This window comes from Megalobrama amblycephala, linkage group LG24, assembly GCF_018812025.1.
Source record: "Megalobrama amblycephala isolate DHTTF-2021 linkage group LG24, ASM1881202v1, whole genome shotgun sequence".
Classification (NCBI taxonomy): Eukaryota; Metazoa; Chordata; class Actinopteri; order Cypriniformes; family Xenocyprididae; genus Megalobrama; species Megalobrama amblycephala.
The window spans coordinates 7303591-7323352 of NC_063067.1; the positions used below are offsets into that span (position 1 = coordinate 7303591).

General features: G+C 37.3%; 1 long non-coding RNA gene across 2 annotated transcripts in view; it reads left to right on the top strand.

The window, feature by feature from the left end:
* The window catches only part of LOC125260623, a 64451-nt gene that overhangs the window by 41222 nt on the left and 3467 nt on the right, over positions 1-19762 (top strand). Inside the window, exons 9-12 of one of the 2 annotated variants that reach the window (XR_007183087.1) lie at positions 11603-12169; positions 12279-12395; positions 13556-13911; positions 18897-18966. This is a non-coding gene — a long non-coding RNA (uncharacterized LOC125260623). The remainder of the gene's footprint in view (positions 1-11602; positions 12170-12278; positions 12396-13555; positions 13912-18896; positions 18967-19762) is intronic. The other variant, XR_007183086.1, reaches the window with a different exon arrangement.

Sequence of the window (19762 nt, forward strand, 5' to 3'; positions counted from 1 at the left end):
GATGTTCTGTGTGATTGCTAAGGAGCTGCTAGTATTTGGAGTAGTTTTTAGGGTGTTCAATGTGGTTGGTATAAGGTCATTTAGGTTGTTGCTAAATGTGAGTGTTGCAAAAGTTGTGACAATGCTAAGGTGTTTCTTTGTGGTTTCTAGGATTTTCTGGGTGGTTGCTAGGGTATTGTGTATTCGGGGTCGTTGCTAGTGAGTCGCTGGGATGTTTTGGGTGTTTGCTAGGGAGCTAAATTAGTCGAGGTAGTTGCTAGGTTGTTCAATGCGGTTGCTGTTGAGTCGCTAATGTATATGGGGTGGTGGCTAGGGTGTTCTTTCATGGTTGCTGGGGGACACTTGTGTATTTAGGGTGTTTATTAATGTGTTCTGGGTGGTTGCTACAGGGTTTACTAGAATATACGAGTTGTTGTGAGGGACTCTGTGGTTACTAGGATATTTGGGTGGTTTCTAGGGGGTCTCTAGTGTGTTCTGCTTGGTTGCAGTGGAGACTTTTTACTTTTTTGGGTGTTTATTAGGGTGTTGTGAGTGGTTGTTATAAGGTCATTTAGGTTGTTGCTAGGGGGTCACTAGACTTTTTGGGTGGTCATTAGGTTGCTCTGAGTGGTTGCTAAAAGGTCTTCTGTTGGTTGCAAGGGGGGTCACTAGTATATTTGTGGTGGTTGCTAGGGAGTTGCTAGGGTATTTGGTGGTTGCTAAAGCATTCTGAGTGGTTGTTAGGGGGTCGCTAGGGTGTTCTGGGTGGTTGCAAAGATATTTGGGTGGATCCTTGGGAATCACTAGTGGTTGCAATGGAGTCTTTAGACTTTTTCAGGTGGTTATTAGGGTGTTTTGGGTGCTTGTTATAAGGTCATTTAGGTTGTTGCTAGGGGGTTACTAAGATGTTCTGCATGGTTGCAATGGAGTCACTAGACTTTTTGGGTGGTCATTGGGGTGCTCTGAGTGGTTGCGAAAAGGTCTTCTGGTGGTTACAAAGGAGTCACTAGTATATTTGAGGTGGTTGCAAGGGTATTTGGGGTGGGTGCTAAGGTGTTCTGAGTGTTCTAAGATTTTTTTTTGCCACATTATTTTATAGAGTGCTACCACTGGAATGCTACAGAAAGAGAAACCAGAAAAAAGTAACCAGAAAAAAAAAAAAAAACACTTGATGATCTATCATAATTAGCACACAGTGTAAGTGTGCACAAATCCCCTATTCTTTTATCTTTTCAGTATAGCGTTGGTTATGTTTTTTATCCATCATTATCGGTTTCATGTCACTCTGACATGTTCTGGTGACACACTTGAGAGTCTATACCCGGGCTCAGATTCATCCCTCCATTGTGACACCAATCCCCGGCTTTAACCAATCAGCTAAGATTAACCCCCAGCTCATCCAATCATATAATCAGGCAGGCTGAAGCTGCGGCATCCTCAATCCTCCAGCAGGGAAATCACCAGCCTTAATCCTCCACCTCATCTGAAATGAGTTCACACCAGGTTGTGGCAGGAACACTGCACAGTAAAGCTGAGTGATGTGAGGCGGTGGCTTTCCATCAGGATGTGTATTTCCATCTTTGCCATTCTGAAAAGGTTTGACAAGCCCTGAAAAGCAAGAGCTTTTAGCAACGCTCTTCTGGCCACATCTCTAGACTGACTTTTTTTTTACCCACTGTCTCAAATTTTAGGATATTGTAGCAGCCAAACACCGTTATGTTGTTGTCATGCCCAGTCGTGTCTTTTCATTTGTTGTCCAATACTATATGGCAGCGTCTTAATTCATCAAACAAACAGTAATTTAATATGCTTTTTCACGTCGTTAGTTGGCCTTGTTTCCTTGTATACTATATATATTTTTGTATAGAATAAGCGATGAGTATGTGATCTTTATTGTGATAAAACCGAACCGTGAGTAATTTGAACCGTTACACCCCTACAGTCCTAACCAAGGTCTTATATTGCTTGTCGCTTTGTTACTGCAATTATCCCAATGCTGTTTGTCACCTTCAAGCATAACATACATTTATAGCATAGTCGCAGTTGGGTCTCATTTAAATAAAGGTTTCCTTCAGCCAAATCAAATGATCTTTTCTACATGCCCTCATTTTCCTGGGCTTCACTGTTTATTAGCTGCCCGGCTCTATCTGTCCTATTGATCAGTGTCTCTCTTCCTCTCGCACTGCGCCATCAGCACTTTCAGCGTATTAAAGACGGGCTTGCTCCACACAGATGGTGTCCTTAAAGCCTTGGTCACTTAATGTTCCCCTCATTTCAGGGTGAACTTGATAAAGCTAAGCTTCGGTTTGCTTGCTTATGGCCCTGTAATGCATCACAAAGACACTAGTTATTATGTGAGTGACCAGATTTATCTCCGCTCACAAAACAAATATAGCAAAAATATATTTGGAATAACAAGTATGAAAAATTTTATATATTTGTAAACTATATTTTTAATAACTATACTTTTAATGTTTACTATATTTATAATAATTTAATTTATATATATTTTTTTTAAATAAAAATGATACATTTTATACAGATTTTATCAGGGTTACCATTATAGTTAACTAAAACAGAAATCATAAAAAACATTTTTTGTTACTTGAAATAAAATAAACGTTAACTGAAATAAGATAAATTATGAAAAAAAACCTTATTTTTTTCAGCTAGCTGAAAAAGCAACATTTCTCATTTTTATTTAGTTTAACTTGATGTACTAAAATAACTAAAACTAATACTGACTAATAAAACTAATAAACACTATATAGACATATCTAAAAAAAATGGCAAATAAACTTTAATGAAAAATAAAATGAAAAATACAAAATAAAACATTTCAAAATGTATAAAAAAACTATAATACTACCTTGATGAAGCTAAAATAACACTGTTTTTATATGCAGTGTCGTAAAAATGATCAGTTAAAAAAAAATATTGTAGAAATATAAAATGGTTAGTTGACACATTATTGGCAGGTGTGGCAAATTTTGTTAAATTTCAAGGAGCATACAACCTCTCAATGGCTAAAAATAAAGGCATAAAACTACCTCTATGGGGTAAACGTTAATCAATAATAAAACAACAACAACAACAACAACAACAAAAACACTTGATCACCTTATCCTTTGGATCTATAACATTTTTCTCTATGTCTTTCTTTCTGTTTTTGTCTTTTTCTCTCTGGCTAGCCTTGACCCACATGAGCAGATACAGATAATAAATAATAAATACAGGCTTTTCAGATTCCTGTCATCTTCTGTTTGCTGTCCTCCTACTCCTCCTCTTCTTCCTCCTGCAGTGGAAAAAGGGCAGAGTTGTCAGAGGAGTCTAGAACAGACGTTTTTTCCTCTTTTCTTCCTCCCAGCCAGCAGAAACAGACCATGCTCACAAGAACAGTATGACATTGTCAGTCTGCAGTATTTGGGATGATAAAAGCTTAAAAGTTTTATCAGATAATTGAGCTGACAAATAAAACGACTGCCTATTTTACTTTCCAAACATATTAATCTGCTAAATTTCAAACAAGAATATTTCCAACATTATTGCAAAGGAATGAATATATTTTTAATGAACAAGTGTTGACCTGGTATTGGGGCATGTTGTCACACTATATGGGATAGTTGTCACAAAGTTGTCAGAACAATTCATAGACAGAATATCAAACCATTGTTGCCAAACAATTGCAATTATGTTAATGTTGTAATTAATTATCTGCAAGATTTTACTTTGGCCAACTTAAATGATTTGTTCTTCCCTCATATATAAACTATTTAAAAAATATAAAATATTTTCCTCTTACTTTAATCAAACTTTCATATCCCTTCCAGACATCACTTTTGGCCACTACTGTATGTGTTAAAGTTACATGAAATATCAAATTAATCTGAATGTATGTTCTCATATTAATGCTGTACCTGAATTACCCTGAAATACATTCACAAGAACAGCACAGGTGACTTTGCAAATCTGAACCGAAGCATTTCTTGTACAGCTGCATACTTATTATTATGATTTGACTCAGAAGGGTTTAAAGCACCGACAGGAACAGTCCAATGGCTCTCTGAGCGCTCTGTGCTTCTCTGCCGAGCAAAGCCGAGCTGATTCCTGTGTGATAGTGCTGCTCTAATAAAAACACCATTTCAGGATAAGAATTGAATTTCACACATGGGTGCACAGACACTACATATGTTTCTTCTTAATAAAGAACAACCACTCGTTCTGAAGAGTATAGGCCTCTACTGCTCAGGCCTGACTCTATTCCTTCTGTGATTATACCGCTTTATGTATAGGCTGGAAGTCTTGCATACATTTGTTTTTTCTCCATAAATCTCACAAATATATTACTGTTTAAAAGTTTAAGGTCAATATTTTTTTTAAAAATAAATACATACTTTTATTCAGCCAGAATGCATTTTATTGATCAAAAGTGATGTTAAAGACATTTAAAATGCTACAAAATATTTCTGTTCTTTTGAACATTCTATTCATCAAAGAATACTGAAAAAATATATCACACTTTCTACTGTGTTTGTTTTCAACATTAGCTATGTTTCCATCCACCTATTTTTACGTGCATTTTGGGATATCACATAAAAAATAAAATAAAAAAAAACTCTGGATGGAAACGCCAAGATGCACATAAAGGCCCCTATCATACACTCGGTGCAATGCGACGCCAGGCGCAACACAAGTGTTTTTTTGCTAGTTTCAGCCTGACACAGTTATCATTTTCACGTCTAGCACCATATTGTTTAATAGCAAATGCACTCGTGCCCATCTGTTCATCCATGGGTGTTCTGGTCTGAAAAAGAGGTGTGTTCAGATGCATTGTTGGCGTGTTGCTATTTTGAGGCAAATGAAAACGACTGTACCATTGACCAACAAAAACCTGGTCTAAAGTCAATGCCTCAGTATTTTTTTGTTATTTAAAGAGCGCGTTAGTAATATGTGCCTATAGGCGAGTACACAGCGCTCATACTTTTTACACACACAGGGACGTGCAGCAGCACACAAACAGGCCAAATATTAAAAATAAAAGGATTACAATGAAAAAGATTATTATTGTGTACATAAAATAAAAATGCCTACATGTCATAATGGATAGTCATTGTATGTACCAGAAGAATTACCTATTTGCAGCAATGACAAATGAAATTGGCTAATTATTTGGCCAATCGTGGCAATACACACACGTATTTTAACTGACTCGTCAGGTTGAGGTTTCTATATTCTGCCATGTAAATAGAAATCCGCCATGGTGCAACCTGGCTTTTAAAGGGAATGGGAGATGACACTCTGATTGGTTTATTGCACATTACTCCCAAAACGCACCCATGACTCATTAAGAGACTTGGTACAATCCTTTTGGACCATGCGCCCGGCACGCCGACCATTTTTTTCCATTGTTAAACTAGCAAAAGTGGATTCAGACACGCCCAAAGTGCACCTGTGCCATTCGCTTCAGACCATGCACATAGATTGTTACAATAGGGCCCAAATTCTAAAAATATGCATAAAAAAAAACCTTGAGTTGGATAATTTTTCATCTTTTAAGAAGACATGCTCATAAACTATGATGGAAACACATTTACTGAATAAATCTCTTGAACAAAAAACTCATTTTGCCTCAACAGTTGATGTGATTCGATAACTGGACTAACCAGCAAACATATTTCATTGCACAGCATCTCAAATGTTGGTTTGATTATTCTGTAATGCCTGAGCCAAAGTCTGTCATCAGAATGATTTAGGTTAATTCTCTCCCAGAACTGTGTCACATGATTGCGTTCCCAAACACCAGCAACTGAACGCAAGATAACAGCATTTATGCTGTAGGAAAAAAGAGCCACAGTTGCTTCCCCAGTTGCAGCAATTTCTATTTTTTCCGCAATTTCCGCAAAATAACACATGAGATGGAAACTCTGTTTTATTCGCCATTTTTTTTATGGGAAATTCCAATTTTGTGCACAAGTTAAATTCACAAATTTGGATGGAAACATAGCTATTGATGATAATAATAAGAAATGTTTATAGAACATTTCCTTTTTTCATCAAATGTTAAATACAAAGTTCTGTCATGAAACTCTAGATGGAACAGGCTAATAGGTCATTAACTCAATCTTCTTGCAATTGCATCATTCTCTATAGGGCACAGCTGATTGGTTCCTGCCGTATCAGTAGCCAATGAGCTCACATGCTCAACCTTCAAATACTTGGTTAGCATTTGCAGGATAGCACGCTTTCAGAAACCCTCCACCTTCCCCAGCTCCACCTGTATAGATCTGCTACGCGTAATTCATGTATGCTATATTGTACAGCAGCGTGTCATGTATGTATTGGCAGTAGCAAGTTCCATACTTGCTTTGCTGCAGCAATTAACAGCAGCAGCATAGCAGATCTATTCTGCCAAGACTAAATATATCAACATTGTCATTCCCATTACCAGGCCAATCACTCCGAGAGTTGTCATGACAGAAGTTTTCTTTACAAATGAAAATGTGCAATAATATCTGGAAAACAAAAAGTTGATGCAGACTGGACTCGAACCTGCACTCCTATGAGCAAAAAAAAAAAAAAAAAAAAAAAATCTGAAGTGAAAGTGCTGCAATAACCTCCATTTGTAGGACTGTGTAGTTGTGAAATGCTATCTGTAATGGAATCAGGCCTTTGGAGCGTCACAAGATGTAACGGTATTTGAATGAACAAATAAAACGACTGAGCAAATGAAAACTCAACAGCGGCTGAATGCCTTTGTAAATATAGATGTATAATAAGGATTGACTGAGAAGAGTGGCGAGGCAACGTCTTTCAGGAGAACTGCAGTAACTGTCTGAACTAATCTTGTGCATTTGCATCATAAGTACGTTTGTAAATAGGTTTATCTGTGAAATCGTATTGCCCTTGTGAAATCTCAAATCATTGTTGCTTATGCGGCACAAACATGCAGAAGTGTGAAAAGACCTCAGATGAGGCAATCAAAGCCGACGCTACTTACACTAACTTTGATTCAAGAAATCTGTCATCTACAGAGACTCGTAAACACAAAACAGCAATATGTTTCCATAGACACGGCAAACCTGAATTACCTGACCTCCTGCATGAATGGCAGAAAAGTCTCCTTTGAGTCATTGCAAGATTGTACTGCAGTCACTATGCATTATGCATGTGTGGATTGTTGGGGATTTTTTCTAGTCTCAGATGAACCGTGCGGTGATGGGTGCAGACTTGCTTTCTGATGGGGGACGCGTCTCTGCTCGTAGCCGGCAGAAAGACCCTTGACATGTGGAGTGGACAGCACATGGTGGCTGCCAGGCAGGCTGCTGGCACATTTTATACAAATACCGTAAACATTGGTGTCCCAAGACTTTTATTTAAAACTTTAGAGGCAAAATTTGTAATTTGTTGTCTATTATCTATTACATTAGACTGTTATCTAACATTAAATCAACCTAACTTCAAAATCTCAAATAATGTTTTTTTTTTTTTTTTTCTTCTCTTTAACAAATACGTCAAATTTATATGCATCCAATATGATTCTGTGAAGTGATATTTTTTTGGACCTTTTCTACATTCTCAATTTGTATGCAAATTGAAGTGTTGACTGCTTTTTCTTTAATATAAGGGAACTATAAGTTTGCCAATAACTACAAGCCAACATTTTGTCCCAAACTAGCTCTTTTTTTATTTTTATTTATTGTATTAATTTTAATTTAGGGCAAATCTGCAAACCTGTTACTTGCAACCTTGGTTTTATTTTATTTTAATTTCATTTTATTATATTTTAGTTTTTGAGTTGAGCTTTTGAGACAGTGTGTGACAAGTTTTACAAATTAATTTATGTTTCTTTGCGGTTGCTAAAGTGTTCTTGGTCATTGCTAGAGTGTACTGGATGATAACTGGGGTGTTCAGGGTGGTGTTAAGGGTATTTTAAGTGAGTGTTTTCCCCCCCAGTAAATAGGAATGTAGTATACCTTTTAACGCATTCATTGGGTCTTTAGAGACCCGGGACGTCATTTACTACCCTCCCCCTCATTCATTTTTTAAAGTTAGACATCAAAGTTAGATTGAGTATTCCTCAATCTATTCATTATAAACAATATAACAAAAAAATTATAAAAGAATGCATTTTCTAATTCTAATTTTTTGTAAAAAGTATATAGGATCTCTAGCGACCCGAGGTATGTAATAGTGTATTTTTTTTTCTGTGCAACAATAATCGAATCTCTGATGACTCGATGGGCCCTATCATACACCCAGTGCAGTGTTTTTCGCTAGTTTAAGCCCAACGCAGTTATTATTTTCACATCTTGTGCCATGTTGTTTAAATAGCAAATGCATTTGTGCCCAAAACACACCCATTACTCATTAAAAGAATAGGGACAACACTTTTAAACGCCGACCATTTGTCCTGTCTTTAAACTAGCAAAAAGGGGATTCGGACATGCCCTAAGTGCACTTGCACCATGCGCTTTAGACCATGCTCTTAGATTGTTAAAATAGGGCCCAATAAGTACAATTCACCTTTATTCCTCAAGGTGGCAATGTCTGATACACAATGATGATGTGATGTTATACTCATATTTACTGCAGGCATAAAACAAAAAAAATACACAAATATCATCAGCAAAACTTACTGCAGAGCAAGTACTGTACGTAATCAAATATTAGTCACTGTTACTTGGTGGTGGATCTGGTCAAGAAGCTGTCAGTGATAAAAATATTGATTTTGAAGACATTGAAAATGATCATTTTGAGAGTGTGGTTGAGATCACGAATATGAACCAGATGCTGAATGTACTGGGGAACAGGCATCTGCTCAATTTGAACCCTACCAAAAGATAAAGAAATATGCTATATTTTATTCTTTTGTAATTGTTATTAAAATATCAAGAGAGTTTGATACTATTACGGTAGTTAGAGAGCCATCCGTGTTTGATATGCATTCGAGGCCTCTAAAGACCCGAATATGTAATAATGATTGTCGAAGCATTCATGCATTTATAGGTTGAGCTGTTTTGAAGCCTGTTCCAATCTATGATAACAGTTGCAAACATAAAACAGCTCGTTTAATACTTTAGACAAATGTGCATTTTCTAAAGAGTTAAACGCCTTCTTTCACTGACCATTTGTTCGAAAAGAAGAAAAAAATTACTTCATTATTTAAGTTTCAGGCCCTATTTTTTTGTACCAAGAAAAGTGTCTGCTAATGAACTGTGGCAGTGTTGTTTCAGCTCTTTCTATCTCTCTCCATCTCTGTCTCTCTTGGGGAACTCTGGGAGTACATAAACCTGTGCCGTAGCGAGAGCCAACAATTGTGAAATCACAGTTCATGATTGCACGGTTCAGAACTCCGAGACGTTTCCAAGCACAGCCGTGGAATCAAAGCTCAAATGAATCACTCCTCTACACTCATTCATTCAAATTTGTGCTCTGTGCGTCTGAAGTCTTTCTTTTTGGGGGCGAGCCGTTGTTTGTATCAGTCTTGCGCAGACAGTGGCTGGATTTGCCTTGGTTTAATTGCTGTGATGTGGACTTGATAGGAGCAGTTCTCTCTTTCCGACTCATTTTCTCTCCGGCAATTGCATTTCAGTTAATAACACTCAGTCAGGCATTGCTTGCAAATGAGAAATGCATATGATTGCCTTGTCATTCACCATCCAGGAAGCCTTCTATGGTTGTCAATGTTCTTGTCTCAAACAAACTATATATTGTGCTCTTCAAATCTGGATACGTTTAATTTATTCATCCATTCAAAACTACAACAACAGGGAAAGAAACTAATTTATACAGCATATAATAAACTCATTCTAAATTAGTTTTTTTTTTTTTATTTATTTAAAAATATATACTTTTACTTTGCCTAATGTTGATGGGAAGCATATTTTTAGGCCCGTTTACACTAGTACATAAGTTTTGCTTGTGAACCTCGAAAACGGAGACTTTCGAAAACGCTGCAGACCCCGTTTTAGTTTGAAAAAGCCGGGGATGCATTTCAGTATAAACGGACCAAAACTGAGACTTTTGAAAACGATGGCGTGGCTGCCCACATTTGCTCTGCGTATCCTTGACGACCATGTAAACAATAACATGGACACTGAACTGCAATCTTTGCTGGCTTTGTTGTCATTTTTAGCAGCCATTGTGCAGTGAAACTCTGCATTTTTTAATACTGCAGCTGCCTACATGCGCAAGAGGCAACTGTTTACACTTGTACGCGCATGCCCAGTGTGCATGAACCGTCATGTGACAAGCATTTTCGACTGTGTAGTGTAAACGGAGATCGATTCTGAAACGCTATGGAAATGACAGTGTAGACGAGGATCGTTTTCATTTTAAAACGCCGTTTAAAAAAAAAAAAATGCACTAGTGTAAACGGGGCCTTAGATAACAGGGATCATTCCCAGAACATTGGCTAACATTCTGGCAAGGTTCGCTTAAAGATATGAACAAACATTCTTCCAGTAACGTTAATAGAACGTTCGTTCAAAACTGGTCTTTAAAAATGTTCTCAAAACGTTAGCACAAAAACATTATTCATAGATCGTGTATGGAATGATTCTTTAAAAACCTTTTAGTTGGACGTTTTTTAAACATTACTACTTTTTTCAGAATGTTCAGAGAACATTCAAAAGTAACTTTTCTGTAATGTTTGCTGAATTAAAAAATAGAATATTCTTTTAAAGGGTTAGTTCACCCAAAAATGAAAATTCTGTCATTAAATACTCACCGTCATGTCGTTCCAAACACGCAAGAGTTTCGTTCATCTTCCGAACACAAATTAAGATATTTTTGATGAAACCTGAGAGCTTTCTGTCCCTCCATTGACACTTTGATGCTTCAAAAAGATTGTAAAACTAATCTATATGAATTGAGTGGTTTAGTCCAAATTTATGCTTTTATTCACATATAAACTTTGATCAGAGAACATAAACAGAAGCTCAACCAAACCCGCTTGACGCACGAGAACAAACCTCTTGTGGAAGCTCAAACATGCTGGATAACACAAGAATGAACCTCATTGGTTCTCGCACGTCAAGCAAACATGCTTGAGCTTCCGTTTACCACAACTGATGTGTGAGTTGATGAAAGTTTATATGTGAATAAAAGCTTAAATTCAATCTGTTCATCATATAAAGTGATCGAGTTTATTCAGAAAATTCATATGGATTAGTTTTACGATCTCTTTATGAACTTTTTGAAGCATCAAAGTGTCAGTTGTATAACTGTCTATGGAGGGACAGAAATCGCTCAGATTTCTTTGATCGAAAATATCTTAATTTGTGTTCCAAAGATGAGCGAAAGTCTTACGTGTTTGGAATGACATGAGGGTAATTAATGACAGAATTTTCATTTTTGGTGAATTAACCCTTTGGCATTTGAATAACCAAGAAAAAGCATTCAAAAACATTAAACAAACTGGACATTTTGAATATTTAGAGAACATTAAGTATGCATAACTTAATGGGAACATTAGTAAACCATCCTTAGAACATATTTTTGTTAGCTGGGTTGCAGGCAGCAGAAGCTTGAGTGTTCTTTGTTGTACATTGACGCTTCTAATGGAAAAGTCCTTTGTTTTCAGTATTATTTTTCTCACTATTTCTGCTCTTCACTGTGATAGGTTCGAGAGGAGGTGAAGGCTGCTTGAGGAGGTCGAGTGAGGCTAACACAGGGAGAAGTGAAGCGAAATGCTAACAGACACAGGCCACTGCTCTTCCCCTCTGGCAAGACAACTCTCCATAACCCTACCCAGACACCACTGCATCCCCCATCACTACCAAACTGACATGCCACCCTCATCCGCGCCGATTCTGTGTGGGCGTCCGATCGTGTGTTAGTCGTTGTGAACACAGTGCACAAACCTTTACGGCCTTTGTCGCGGTAACCTTGCCCCTGCTCTGTCCCTGTAAAATGGAAGAAAAGAGAAGAAAATGCAAGGTGTTGAGTGGGAGGATGTCAAAGAGAGAGAGTAAAATGAAAGTGGGCGTGAAGAGTGTGCACTATAAAATAAAATAAAAGATGAGAGGAAGCGGTTAATGACCAGCCGATAATAAATAAAGTGCATGTCAGATTACCAGTAAAAAGAGGGAAAAGATGAAGAGAGCGGAAGGGGGAGGAACAGGAAGAGATGCAGTGTGACAAGGAAAAGGCAAGAGGCACTTTTCATGGATACAGTAAAACATTAAAGGTTCAAAACCTTGTTTTGTCACAACATATGTGATATATTATGTATTGAATTAATGTTTGCAATTTTAATACATTTTATTGTCCAAAAACAATATTTATTTATGTCCTAGCATTATATGCACCACCTCAAGTAATTGTAAAATTACTTAAAATTGGGAACACATCCAGGAAGTGTCATCATTTGGACTTTTTCTACAGCATCTAGCTATAGCATGTTGGGAAGGCAAGTAAGTGATCTCATCCCATTTTCAAAATTTTTTACAAATATTGTTGTATTTACTGCATTTTTCAAGCTATTCAATCCTGTTACCAAAGGCTTTAAAAGAAAAATTAATACACCTCTTATTATTTTTTTATCATTTAATTACAAGTTCAAAATTAAAGGATTAGTCCACTTTTAAATACACTTTTCCTGATAAATGCACTCACCCCCATGTCATCCAAGATGTTCATGTCTTTCTTTCGTCAGTCGAAAAGAAATGAAGGTTTTTGAGGAAAACATTCCAGGATTTTTCACCTTACAGTGGATTTCAATGGCTACCAACAGATTGAAGGTCAAAATTACAGTTTCAGTGCAGCTTCAAGGGCTTTAAACGATACCAGATGAGTAATAAGGGTCTTATCTAGCGAATCGATCGGTCATTTTCGAAAAAAATACAACCGTTTATGCTTTATAAACAAAATATCGCCTTGAACGTACTTTCCACTTCCGCATTCTTCATAACGCTGAATGTTCTACGCCTTCCCTATTCTACTTACGGAACGAACGCAGCGCCAGTTTCGTTTTTTTCCGTAACTTGAATAGGGAAGGCGTAGGACATTCAGCGTAAGCGTTATGAAGAATGCGGAAGCGGAAAGTACGTTCAAGGCGATATTTTGTTTATAAAGCATAAACGGTTGTATTTTTTTCGAAAATGACCGATCGATTCGCTAGATAAGACCCTTATTACTCATCTGGTATCGTTTAAAGCCCTTGAAGCTGCACTGAAACTGTAATTTTGACCTTCAACGTGTTGGTAGCCATTGAAATCCACTGTAAGGAGAATAATCCTGGAATGTTTTCCTTAAAAACCTTCATTTCTTTTCGACTGATGAAAGAAAGACATGAACATCTTGGATGACATGGGGGTGAGTAAATTTATCAGGAAAAGTGTATTTAAAAGTGGACTAATCCTTTAAATATTGGTTCACTAGCTAGTCCCCGTTGAGTTTTATTTTATTTAAGAATTTAATGTAATATTTTTTATTTAATGTTTTTTGCAAACATGACACAAATCAGTGTTTAAAAGTTATAAAATAAAACAGTTCATATAATATTTGGATTATGTTCTTGAGATTGTCAACAGATTAATATGTAGGTTAAAATGACCACTTTTTTATTTTTCAGTATCTACTTTGTACCCTACTCATGGAAGGTGCAAGAAAGATCTGTTGAATGTGCAAGTAGAAGAGACAAAATGTGAGAGAGAAGGTCTGCCGAATAAGGGAAGATGAATTACAGGAATGTGCACGGTGGCGCGGCTCGTTTAGGAGCTGATGTGTCGGGAAGCGGAGGATGGGTGTTAATAAGAAGCCTTATGTGGCTTTCTACGAACTGAAATGCTTCACAGGCCATGGGAACAGAAGAGAGAGAGAGAGAGAGAGAAAAAGAGAAAGACAACACAACATGAGCAAGGCTGCCTGATCTCTGCTGAGTCATTCAGGCGGTAGTTAAAAAGACATGACAAACATTCAAGTACACAGGTAAGTATAGTTTATTGAGCTCTTTCCAAAACAACAGTGGGTCGTGACCAGAAATTGGGTCGGTTTTCATAACCCTATCAGAACGAACCTGTAAGGAAGAAACCATGCTAAATTTAAATAATAAAAAAATCAACCATATAATCATTTAGAAGAGCAAAATAAATAGGTTCCTTTTAAAAGGATTTTTAAATCTAATTTCAAAAGGGAGTAGAAAACACTTCCTATACCTTTTGTTGTTTACATCAAAGGCTGTCTGTCCATTCAAAATGAACATCTGTCACTTAGTTGAACCTCGAATTAGGCATATGGCAACATGGACAGGCTGCTTGACATGCCTTCATTTAAAGGGATAGTTCACCCAAAAATGAAAATTTGATGTTTATCTGCTTACCCCCAGCGCATCCAAGATGTAGGTGACTTTGTTTCTTCAGTAGAACACAAATGATGATTTTTAACTGCAACCGTTGCCGTCTGTCAGTGGTATAATGCAAGTCAGCGGGAACTTGGACTATAAGAGTAAATAAAACACGACAGACAAATCCAAATTAAACCCTGCGGCTCGTGACGACACATTGATGTCTTAAGACACGAAACGATCGGTTTGTGTGAGAAACCGAACAGTATTTATATCATTTTTTTTACCTCTAATACACCACTATTTCCAACGGCATTCATCACTCGATTCGTTTGGTCTGATCGCGAGACATCACTGCCGCTGTCAGAGCGCGATCAGACCAAACGAATCGAGTGATGAATGCCGTTGGACATAGTGGTGTATTAGAGGTAAAAAATTATATAAATAATGTTCGGTTTCTCGCACAAACCGATCGTTTCTTGTCTTAGGACATCAATGTGTCGCCACGAGCTGCAGGGTTTAATTTGGATTTGTCTAAGCAAGTTTTATTTACTCTTATTGTAGAAGTTCCCATCCACTAGCATTATTTGACTGACAGACAGCAACGGTTGGAGTTAAAAATCATCATTTGTGTTCTACTGAAGAAACAAAGACACCTACATCTTGGATGCTCTGGGGGTAAGCAGATAAACATCAAATTTTCATTTTTGGGTGAACTATCCCTTTAAGCGTTTGATAGGACATTTGTGTTTGGTTTTGTTCATGAACAATGTCCAAAGTAAAATCTGGGTTCTGAAGCAAAACCAGTTGAGAACCAGTTATGTACATCACAACATAGACTTATATAGGCAGTCGTGGCTTAATGGTTAGAGAGTCAGACTGGTAACCTGAAGGTTGCGGGTTCGATTCTCAATACCGGCAGGAAAGTGCCCTTGAGCAAGGCACCTAACCCCCAATCACTCCCCGGGCACCACAACAAAATGTCTGCCCACTGCTCTGAGTGTGTGCACTAACTTGGATGGGTTAAATGCAGAGGACAAATTCCAAATATGGGTTACCATACTTGGCCTTCACATGTCACTTTCTTACATCACTTAGTCAAAATAATGTTAAATTAATTGCCAAATTGTTATTGAGACACCCACTTTTCCTAATACAATCAAATCTAATGGATAAAGTCCAATGTAGGATTATTTCATTTAATATTCTGATTCATTTTAAAATACTTTGCATTATAGATGTAAAATGGGTTCAAGCTCAGTGTTTGAGCTTCATTGGTCTTTTACTTAATGTTTTATTTTAATCTGTTATTTAACTAGAACATCTTGGACAGTGGCACAGAGTCTCACATCTGACCGACTTGATTTCCTCTATGCATTATCATGTCTGAAATACCTCTAATGCTCACTGATCATTTGATTTTAGTATCTCAAGCTGTGGTTTCTTCCACTGCTCAAAAACAACCTCATGTAGTACTGAGGCAACATGCCGGACTTCACACACGGTGACTGTTGAGTACTATGCTCTGTCACATTGGGAATGCTGTGTGGCTCTAGCAATGAATTTATTAATTCTCTCTGTCAGAAAAGACCAAATGTTCTGCAAAGCTTAGAGATCCCACAATGTATTACAGCACAATGAGCTTTAGTATATGAAAATAATAATTACAGTGGTGGTCAGAATTATTGGCACCCTTGGTAAATATGATCAAAGATGACTGTAAAAATAAATCTGCATTATTTATCCTTTTGATCTTTAATTCATAAAATTAGCAAAAGTCTAACCTTTCATTGAAGGAAAAGAATTGAAAGTGAGGGAAAATCACATTATGAAATAAATGTTTATCTACAAAACACGTTGGCCACAATTATTGGCACCCTTTTATTCAATACTCTCACTCTTCTTCTATAATGCCTGATGAGTTTGGAGAACACCTGACAAGAGATCAGAGACCATTCCTTCATGCAGAATCTCTCCAGATCCTTCAGATTCCCAGCTCCATGTTAGTGCTTCTTCTCTTCAGTTCACTCCACTCATTTTCTTTAGGGTTCAGGTCATGGGACTGGGATGGCCATGGCAGAAGCTTCATTTTGGGCTCATTGACACATTTTTGTGTTGGTTTTGATGTTTGTTTTGGATCATTGTCCTGATGGAAGATCCAACCATGGCCCATTGTTGGATTTCTAGCAGAAGTGGTCAGGTTTTTAATTTTTATCTGTTAGTATTTGATAGAATCCATGATACCATGTATCTGAACAAGATGTCCAGGACCTCCAGCAGAAGAATAGGCCCACAACATTAAAGATCCAGCAGTATATTTAACCATGGGCATGGGGTACTTTTTATCCATGTGTGCACCAAACCCATCTGGTGGGTTTGCTGCCAAAAAAGCTCTTTTTTTAGTTTCATCTGACCATAGAAGCTGGTCCCGTTTGAAGTCCCAGTCTTGTCTGACAACTGAATATGCTAGAGATTGTTTCTGGATAAGAGCAGAGGATTTTTCTTGAAACCCTCCCGAACAACTTGTGGGGATGTAGTAATGCTACATTTTTTTTAGGCTTTCTGAGACTAAAGACTCAACTAATCTCTGCAATTCTCCAACTGTGATCCTTGGAGAGTCTTTGGCCACTCAAACTTTCCTCCTCACCATGCATTACTACGATCTAGACACTCGTCCTCTTCCAGGCAGATTTGTAACATGTTTAGTTGATTGGAACTTCTCAATTATTGCCTTGATAGTGGAAATGGGGATTTTCAGTGCTTTAGCTATATTTTTACATATTTTGTGAAGCTCAACAATCTTTTGCTGCACATCAGAACTATATTGTTTGGTTTTACTCATTGTGATGAATGATTAAGGGAATTTGGCCTTTGTGTTTCCTCATGTTTATACTCCTACGGAACAGGAAGTCTCGGCTGGGCAATTTCATGTTCATGATCACCCTGGTGTGCTAAAAAAAATGTAAATATGAATGGGAATATACTTCATAGATATTTTACTCATAAAATATTCTAGGGGTGCCAATAATTGTGGCCAAAGTGTTTTGGAGAAAAACATTTATTTTATAATCTGATTTTCCCCCTACTTTCAATTCTTTTCCTTCAATGAAATGTTAGATTTTTGCTAATTTTATGAATTAAAGATCAAAAGGATAAACAATGCAGATTTATTTTTACAGTCATTTTTGATCATATTTACCAAGGGTACCAATAATTCTGACCACCACTGTAAATGACTTTTGTAAATTAGCTGTCTTTTTAAATTATAAACCACAAGGTTACATTTGAAGATTTTACTTCTTAAACAGTCTTTTTTTTTATTTCATTTTTGTTGATCAGGACAAAAAAAATCAGGGATACGTACAATGGAAGTAAAATGGTGTTTAGAGAGTTTCATGTCTGAAATACCTTTTGATGAAGTGCTTAAATCTTAATTTTGGTTCACAAAACATCACTAAATCTTGTTTGATTTTATTCTTTAAAAAAAGAGCAAAAATTGCCATTGTAGTAAGAAAAATAAACTGACAAATGTTTATATCTTAAGTAAATGTGTTTTTAAGTAAGAAATATGACAAGACAAAAATACTGATTATTAAAATTATTTTTTAAAATCCCAGATTGCTCCAAGGGGATTGTCATTGTAATGAAAATCACAGAAAGTGTCTTCTAAATTCATGCCTTTCTATTTCACAATGTGCATTCGAGTTTGTTTTGTCCACTCAGTTTCTCACAGTGTCAGTAACCGACACCTCAATTGCTTCTTTCCCAACTGTCCTATTCTTATCAGCAGATACATGATGAGCCATCCATTTTTTCCCCCATCATCCCACTCTGTCATCCCACCTCTCTCCCTCCCTCAACCTTGACAGGCTATAATCCCCATATTTTGTCTGAGCATATCACTTCTGCTACATTTGGCTGGGCTAATGCCCCGCTGCGGGGTCTCATGTGAGGGCTGAGAGAGGAGCATGGTCCTCTCCGGCCGTTTACATAGAGCTGCGACTGCCATTAAGCCATCACTTTGCATTTAGATAACTGCCAGCGCACCTAGTAAATCAGGCCGTGTGCATCCACGTCAGTCTTCCCAGCTGTAGGGTGCTGAGGAGAGGGAGGGGGTGTCACCACCTGACTGAAGCCTTCCATCAAATCAACATCTACTGTAGATCCACTCCACAGTTTCTATATTAGAAGCACATCTGAGATGTGGATAGGCCAGTAAGTTAAGGCAGAGATTGCAGTCATGTACATGCAAATGGGAAATTCACAACGTCTTGAGATCTGCTGTTATGCATTCTTGTATGGTGAAAATTCAGTTGCTCTTTCATAGCTCAGGAAATTTAATAGAATTCTTAAGTTATATTTTATTTAAATACCAACATTGCATGAGAGGATTCTCCCAATTCATTAAAAGAAATGCAAATGAGAAAAATGTTGACATATAGCATAAGTGTAAAGAAATAAAACAAATGTGGATAGCATAGATCATTTAGACTTGGACGAACTTAATGAGAAAAGTTCTTAATGAAATCCATCTTGGCAAATCTGAGCACAGTTTGAGAAACTGTTGACATATCTTCTCAAACTCTGTGGGAGACATATATGAGATTACTGGGGTCTTATTTTTTCTCAGGAGAAACATCTGAGGAGCTATGATCAGAAATGTTTGAGAATCCATTTGGCATCTCTGAGAACAGTTTCAGGTATTGTTAAGATCTTTCTGAAACTCTATAGGAGGTGCATGGGAGATTATTGGGGTATTTTTTTCAGGAGAAATATCTGAGAAGCAATGATGAGAAACATTAATATTTATATCTATCTTGGCAAATAAGAGCACAGTTTGAGAAATCACTGAGATTTCTGAAATGTGAGTTTACTGAGGTCTTTGTTCTCAGAAGACCAGTCTAAGGAACAGGAGACTAACAATTTTTTTTAAAGGGGACATATAATGCTCCTTTTACAAGATGTAATATTAGTCTCTGGTGTCCCCAGAATGTGTCTGTGAAGTTGCAGCTCAAAATACCCAACGGATGATTTATTATAGCTTGTCAAATTTGCCCCTATTTGGTTGTGAGTAAAAACACACCGTTTTTTTGTGTCCCTTTAAATGCAAATGACCTGCTGCTCCCGGCCGCTTTCCAGAAGAGGCGGAGCTTTAACAGCTTGCGCTTTGGTTGCTCAACAAAGCTGGAGAATCTCCCGCAGTCAAAATGATGATTGTCAGTAACGGTGTTCAAACCGGAGTCGGACACTGATGGAGAGACTCAGGAATCTGGACATTTCTGTACAGTTAGTGGATAAATTATGGAGTTGATTCAACTCATCGACTAGCATATGTCGTCATGTTAATCTTTTGTGCAAATCCACCCTTGAATTGACCCTCGTTTGTGAAGCAGTCCGGTGTAAAATGACGGCATGGCAACAACACTCTACTACAACAACTCTTCCTCTTCTCTAAAGCAGCCCAACATGGCCTTGCCCCGTTTGTTACATGTTCTT